The following is a 7500-nucleotide window of genomic DNA, read 5'->3' as shown; positions in this document are numbered from 1 at the left end:
CCTTGGCTTTGTCAATATCATTACATTGGATCAGCTGGTCAACACTCCTGCGACAGGTGAAAATATCCTGTGGCTGGTCCTTACTAACATGAGTAGCCACTCTAGCACTCCTACAGTGTCATCCTCCTTGGTAAGATCTGACCACATAGCCATCACTGTTGAGGTCACCATCTCCCCTGCCCCCGTCAAACAAAAAACACTTTCCAAAACTGACTATAACTCTCCTCAGCAAAAAAACCCACAATGCTGCCCATGACAGGAAACACACACTTCTGAAGTAGAATTTAGGGATAAGTACTTGGACGAGCTGCATGAACGACTGCATGCACAGGGATACACAGATTTCACTTTACATAGGGCTAGATATAGGGTGCAGGGAGGAGGAAGCAGTAAGGGCAAGGTAGTTTTAAATCACTTGGAGGTTAGTGAATATTCTGAGAAGCTATTTTTTGTTACGAGATACTCCAAATGTTCTCTTGTTTTGGAGAAGATTGTTAAGCAGGTTTGGGATGTTGGTTGTGAAGATGTTTCTTTTGGTTTTCTTTTTCCCAAGCACATAACATTTTCTTACGGCAGATATAGTAACCTTAAGGAATTACTCAACAGAAAAATTCCTAAAGCCATAATGGGTAGCAAAGTGGAAAGTGAAATTTGGGAATTGCTCAGTATTCAATCATGTTAGAAATTTGAATTGATGTAAAATTGATAGGAACTTGTATTCAGCAAGGGGATTTTATAACTGCTATTCCTGTGGTGTAATTTACATTATTGGCTATGGCTGTAGTTGCACTTGCTGGTACATACGTCAAACTATTAGAAGGGCAAAGGTATGAATTTTGGAGCACTTAGGTGATGTTACATGGCACAAATTAGATAGCCCAGTAGCTAATCACTTTTTGTCTAAACACAAAGGGTCAATCAGTAGCCTGGGTTCCCATTTTGTCACTGCTTCACTTGTGTAATTATTTAATTAAGTATTTAATTAACCATTTAACTGAATTATTGAAATGCTCATTGTATTAGTGATGCTTTGTATCTGGAGTATAAAGGGATGTGTTTTTATTGAGGTACCAGAAGAGAAGAAGTGATAAATATATTATATATTTATTCCTGGTGTGCTTCCTATCATAGGGCAGCATTATGTTTTCTGCTGGAGAACATTTTCTATGGTGTTTATCTTTTTGGATGCTATTTGCCTACCATGAATATGGGAACCAGTGAACCTCTAGGTGTTTTCTCTGGGACCTTGTTTGCTGATTTGGTTCGTGAACGTGAACGTAGAATGGCCAATATGGATCTTTGGTTATCCACTGTTGAAAATGGAGAGATGGAGAGTTTCCAGCAGCTTGAAAGACTGATGTCGAAAGAGGTGACTGTATTTTATGATTTAAAACTTCTAGAAAAATATGTTTCCCTCAATATTACCCCTAGGGGCCTTCAAATTGAATGTTTGCCAGCTGGGGATTTTACAGAGGAAGAGGGAGACCTGCTTGTGGAGTGGAGACAATCTTCCCTTGAGTGCACAGTAACTTGGCTGCGAATCCTCATCAAGCAGAATATTAGAAGTCTTGGCAAACTGTGGGGGGAGATCACTGAATTACAAAACAAATTGATCTCTGAGGTGTCCCCAAAAAAGTATCAAAGGCATTTTGATGAAGCCAATGCTAATGTGCACAAGGTAGAATTAAATGTATCGGAGTGGAAAAAAAAGAATTTACTGAGAGACATCAGGGATTTTGAGAATAACATGGTGCACTCCTGGCAACGTAGAGGATGCTCGTCTAAACCGTAATTTGGCAGACGTGCAGTGAAGGGCGACCGCGATTCATCTATTTCATCTGGGGAAGCCAGTACCAGCAGGAAAAGTGTCTCATTTGAGGAGACAAGTTCAGAAGATTTATCTGAACAAACAAAAAGCTTTCTGAAAAGTCAGCAGTCTTATCAGCAAGGGCAAGTACGGCCCAAGAGAATGCAAGGAAAGCAGAATTCCAACAACAAACAGCAGTAAGACCTAACACTGATTTAACAGTACAAACTGATTGTTTAGTAACTGATTTAAAGAATGATTCAAGTGCCATTAACTATGATAGTTTGAATCAGGAGTTAAAAATAATTAACTTATCAGGGCTAAACCTTTCTGTACATGCTGAAAAGGTACTTTTGCGAAGGGTTAAATTTATCCCCACAAGACTCCCATGTTTGGCTGATATTATTTTGAACATCAAGAGGTTCTGCCATAAATTAAATTTGAAGGTATTTTTTTCATGAAAGACATAGTTCTAAAGCAAATGATATGTGTAATGTAGCCATGACTGATGATGATGATGATTTGCGGAATCTAAGTATATATGAAACAGAAATGTTTTCTGATGTCTTGAACATGATGCTTTTTCAAATGTGGAAGAATGTAATAATGTTTCTGTAGAATCTAATGAAACCATGGGGGAGTTATGGGCTATGGACCTCTAGCTTTACCCAGTTTACCTTTTGATAATATGTTTATGCCTCCTAGGCATACCAATGCCATCAGTGTTTTTGAGAATATAATTTATAAGAAGGTTGAGCGAAATTTTGGAGTATTTTTAAGAAATTTTGATTCTTATAATCTCAGTAAAGATGAGCGGTTAGTATTAAAAGGGTTACGTTGTAATTTTGACAAGTTCATTTTTCAACCTGTTGATAAGGGGGTAATTGGGTGGTGATGGATAAGATACAATATGATGAAGTGGTTCATAAGATTCTATTTGATGAAAGTTATTATAGTAAACTACCCAATAACCCCATTAAGATTTTTTACTCAGGAATTGTGTGATATTGTGGAATGTGGGGAGAGACTGGGTTTTTTGAAACCAAAGGATGTTAGAAATTTAATCATCAAAGAGCCCAGAGATCCTTTTTGTATGCCATCCCCAAAGTTCATAAAAGCCTAACAGACCCCCCCAGGAAGACCTGTAATTTCTGGAATAGGTTCCTTTTTAGAACATGTTAACCTCTTTTTGGATTTACATCTTAAGAAACAGTTGACCATGATTCCCTCCCATGTTAAAAATACTAATAAAGTTTGCATGGATTTGTGCAATTTGGAGTGGAAACAGGATTATTTTTGGGCAACAGTAGATGTGAGGGCTCTGTACACCAGCATTGATAAAAGGTGGGATATGGAAGCTGTAGCTCAAGCCCTGGGAGAAGGGCCTAGGTTGCCTATTTTTGTAGCTCTTTTCGAATTCTGCTTAACTCATAACTACCTTAGATGGAAGGATGATTTCTACTTGCAAAGGAAAGGTACTGCTATGGGGGCAGCTTTTGTCCCCTCATATGCCATAATATGTATGGGGGATTTTGAGAGGCAGTTCATGATGCTGAGTGAATATTTTGTAAACAATGACATTTATTACAAGAGATACATAGATTATTTTCATCTATAAAGGTGAACAGAAGGAATTTTTGAAGTTCATGTATCATGTAATGATAACCCCCATGGTTCAATATCACTTTTTAAATGCCATATTGTGGTGGGGCATATTTAGTTGAGTAGGCATTAATATTGATTATAGGTTCATAAGTTCATAGATTAGTACTAAGCTAACTGCCCTTGTGAGCCATTTTAAGCCTAGCCAGTTATCCCTTGTGAGACTCAAACCCTGCACCTTGTGTTTGTAAGGCAAACACCTTAACCATTAGGCCACCCTTCCAACCTGTCCCAATCTGTCTTATTTCAAATGCCTTTTCACTGTGGGTACCCATTTTGTCACTGTTTCACTTGTGTAATTATTTAATTAACCATTTAATTGAATTATTAAAATGCTCATTGTATTATTGATGCTTTGTATCTGGAATTTAAAGGGATGTGTTTTCATTGTTGCATTATTCCTTGAAGGCGAAAGGCCAAGGTACCGGAAGAGAAGTAGTAGTAAATATATTATATATTTCTTCCTGGTGTGTTTCCTATCATGGGGCAGCATTATTTTGCTGGAGAACATTTTCTGTGGTGTCTATCTTTCTATAAATCGCCTCAGAGCAGGTATAAGTAGCTTTACACCCACCGTCCTGTCAGTTGGAACTAGTAGCAGTGTCCAAGCCTACACCACAATACTATGTGGGCATCTACATAGCTGTATGGACTCAGCAATACCTGATAGGACAAATTCACCTCCCTCAAGGTAGGATAAAAACCTCTGTGGTGGACAGCAGCAATACACAAATTCCATGATAGGAGGAAATAATTGCTGGACAGGGCCAAGAAGGAGCAGGTGCCAAATTGGAAGCAATGTCACCTTTGTATGAACATGCAAAAATGGTCACTGGTGAATTACCCTAAGGCTAATTTGAGTGCAAATTGGACACCTCCACCAAGGCCAATCACTAGGCCTTCCATACATATGTCTGCAGTCCCAGAGACAACACCCAAATATGCTCTGTAGTGGTGGTCAGTAACACCACATACAGATACAGTGTACATATAGCCAACTTGCTGCAGACAGGTTAAGTGTACACATCACCCCCTGCCCCCCCATTGGTACACATGGACATGCACAGCACCTGCCTCCCTCACCTCATCATCAGGAAGCAGGTCCATAATGCCCTCCCAAAGACAACAAACTGAAGTCTCCATAGGCCTGATACCATCCCTGGCTGCATCCTGCATGAACTCAGGCATGAGCTCTCAGCTCCATTACGCACTGTAATCAACCGAAGACTGAGCACCAGTGTCATACCATCTGCACAGAGGTCAACCACTGTCATCCCTATACACAAAGGTGGAGTATTCCACTGACCCAGCCAATCATATGCACATCAGCCTAACTAGTCTGATCTGCAAGGGCATGGGAGACAGTATCAAGGACCTGATAAACAGGGACAAGGGCAAACTCAAAATACTTGAGGCCACACAGTGTGGTATTGCCAAAGGGAGATCAGTCCTGTTAAACCTAGTCGACTTCTTTGAAGTGGTCAACAAACACAAGAATGTGGGGAAGACAGTGTACACTGCCTACTTTCACGTAGCCCATTTATCTCACAATAATCTCCAGGCGGCCATGATACATACGCCTACACAGCTATTCCTCAACCTGTATGTTACCAGATGGGTAGCTAACTGGCTCAATGATAGTACCCACTCGGTCAAAGTAGTGGAACCCACCTCTAGTAGTCGAGTCTTACAGAGCGGTGTACCCCAAGGATCGGTCTGGGGGCCTCTACTGTCAGAGATATACATTTCTGAGGTACAAGACAAAACCAGTGGTCTGTGGCTGACCAGGTTTACAGATGATTGCAAGATGGTCACTGTCTTACATTCCCCTACTGATGTGAGCATCCTCCAAGAATCCCTTACCCAAATTAATGACTGGTGTCAAAAACATTGCCTTAAACTGAATGCCAGGGTATGCATCATTTTCCCTGTTGTGGTACATGTGAGCCACACTAATTATGACAGTAATAATGTACTGAGCATGCAATCAGGTGTGAGTTAACTTGTGCACCAAGGTTGGTAGCAAACTGACAGTTTCCTACTGTGTGGGCACCATTCTACAGAAGGCTGTCTACATGATCCACCTTACAAATATGGGTATGTCATCCAGGGACCAGGAGGCCACAACATCCCTGTACTCCACCCTTATTGGATGCATTACCAAGTACAATGGTTCCTTTGACATGTATTTTGCCAAGCAAATGCAACAGCTGCAGAGACCACAGAGGTTTCTGACCAGGCAAATCCAGGGTTTGCAACACCTATCCTATACAGATAGGCAGACAGCCCTGTCGCTGTACTCAGTCTCATACAGATTGATCATAGGCGACCTGTGTCTGGCATACAAGCCCATTTCCAAACCAGTCTTAATGGCATTTCTGCATTTTCATAAGGCAAACCCCACTCACACAACCTGCACATAAGGCCCTCACCTGGTTGGTGACATATATAGTACTTGTTGGTGGGATAGTGTAGCGTCCCACACAATACACTGTCTGTAAAATAAACTCCCTCCCCATGTCTAGCAGAATACCTGTAAAGCTCTTTTGAGGAAGAAGCTGGTTGACTGCATGGAAAACAGAAAAGACACCCCTGGGATCCTGTGTGTGTCCCAGCTGGACAGGAGAAACAGGTGCTGGCTTTGAAAGGACATGGGTGAAAGTCTGGGCTAGGCTTATGAGGGCATCCAGGCCAATAGCCTGGTATCATCTTATGAAGCCATGCACCTAGTACTTTACATGTGTCCTGTATGTATTGCAGACAGTCCTGCAATGTTGTCTGAAATGAATCCCTGTGAGTCTGAACTGTGTAGATACTGCATTGATAGAGTATTTTCTTGTTCCTGCATTAGTTATTATCACATATCGTTAAACCTTGTCATTGTGTCTGGTCTCTATAGCAGTAGGTCAGCTCTTACAGTACTTGCATATGCACTTGGTGACACTGTATAGCTCACTCCAATAGCCGTGGTCTTGGTCACACTTACCATTCTGCTAATAGGCCCATCACACAGTAGGTGTTGTCACCCTTTGTGGAGGGCCTTACAGTAGCTATTAAAGAGATGGATTGTGGCAGTCAGACCTAACATAAAGTCTTACCTGAAGGACTCATAGGTGGCAAAGCTGTGCCAGACCTTAACAGGAGTGTGTGTGTGTGTGTGTGTGTGTGTGTGTGTGTGTGTGTGTGTGTGTGTGTGTGTGTGTGTGTGTGTGTGTGTGAGAGTCAGCAAACATTGTACTGCAGGGTATCAATTTACATATGTTGTCTTCCCGTCACAGGTAAGCATGGGGGTTGGTGTCTCTCCCCCTCACAACCTGTTGTCAGTGTCTTTGCGGACTCATAATGGTGGTCATAGTGAGGCACAGGTGAGGTTGTCAGGGGCTAAATCTGTGCCATTGGCTGGTATCCCACTTTCACCCACAGTCAGTATGACCACACATACCCAGTCACCAGCAGCCACAGATAATGGACAGTTGGAGGGTGGTGGCATGGGACAGGCTAGTGTGGTGACCATGGCAAGTGAGTGTCGACAGTAGCCATAGCCAGAGAGCACATGAGGTCACACACAGGCAGATGGACAGGGCTGCTTGACAGAGGACTGCTGCCCATCAAGCCCCTGTCACATGTGTCACAGCAGGTGCCACCAGACACATGTTATAGTCCATTGTGGAGGCACAGGCATGTACTGACCGGAACACCAGACAGAATCTCAGGGTCATGAATGCAGTGCTTCCTGGCATGCGTGATGACCTCCACGCCATTTGTGATGCCATACTTCATTTTGCCGATGTCATTGCTAGACGGTGGGGTGAGACATTGTCACTGCTCAACCATGCCATAGCTGTGCTTGAGTATGTGGTGGGAGTAGGACATTGTCCAGGTGGATGTAGGTCAGTGACAAGATCAGCTGGGAGCCCACATGGCCATGCACATTCACAGTCCAGTAGTGGCATTACCACCAGCACTAATGAAGGGAGAGTGCTGTCCACACCACACCAGAGCAGGCCATAGGCACATGGTCATGGTCAGTC

Source organism: Protopterus annectens, chromosome 3.part0 (assembly GCF_019279795.1).
Source record: "Protopterus annectens isolate FY-2018-M chromosome 3.part0, PAN1.0, whole genome shotgun sequence".
In the NCBI taxonomy this organism is placed as follows: Eukaryota; Metazoa; Chordata; order Ceratodontiformes; family Protopteridae; genus Protopterus; species Protopterus annectens.
Note: the sequence above shows the minus strand (reverse complement) of the source record.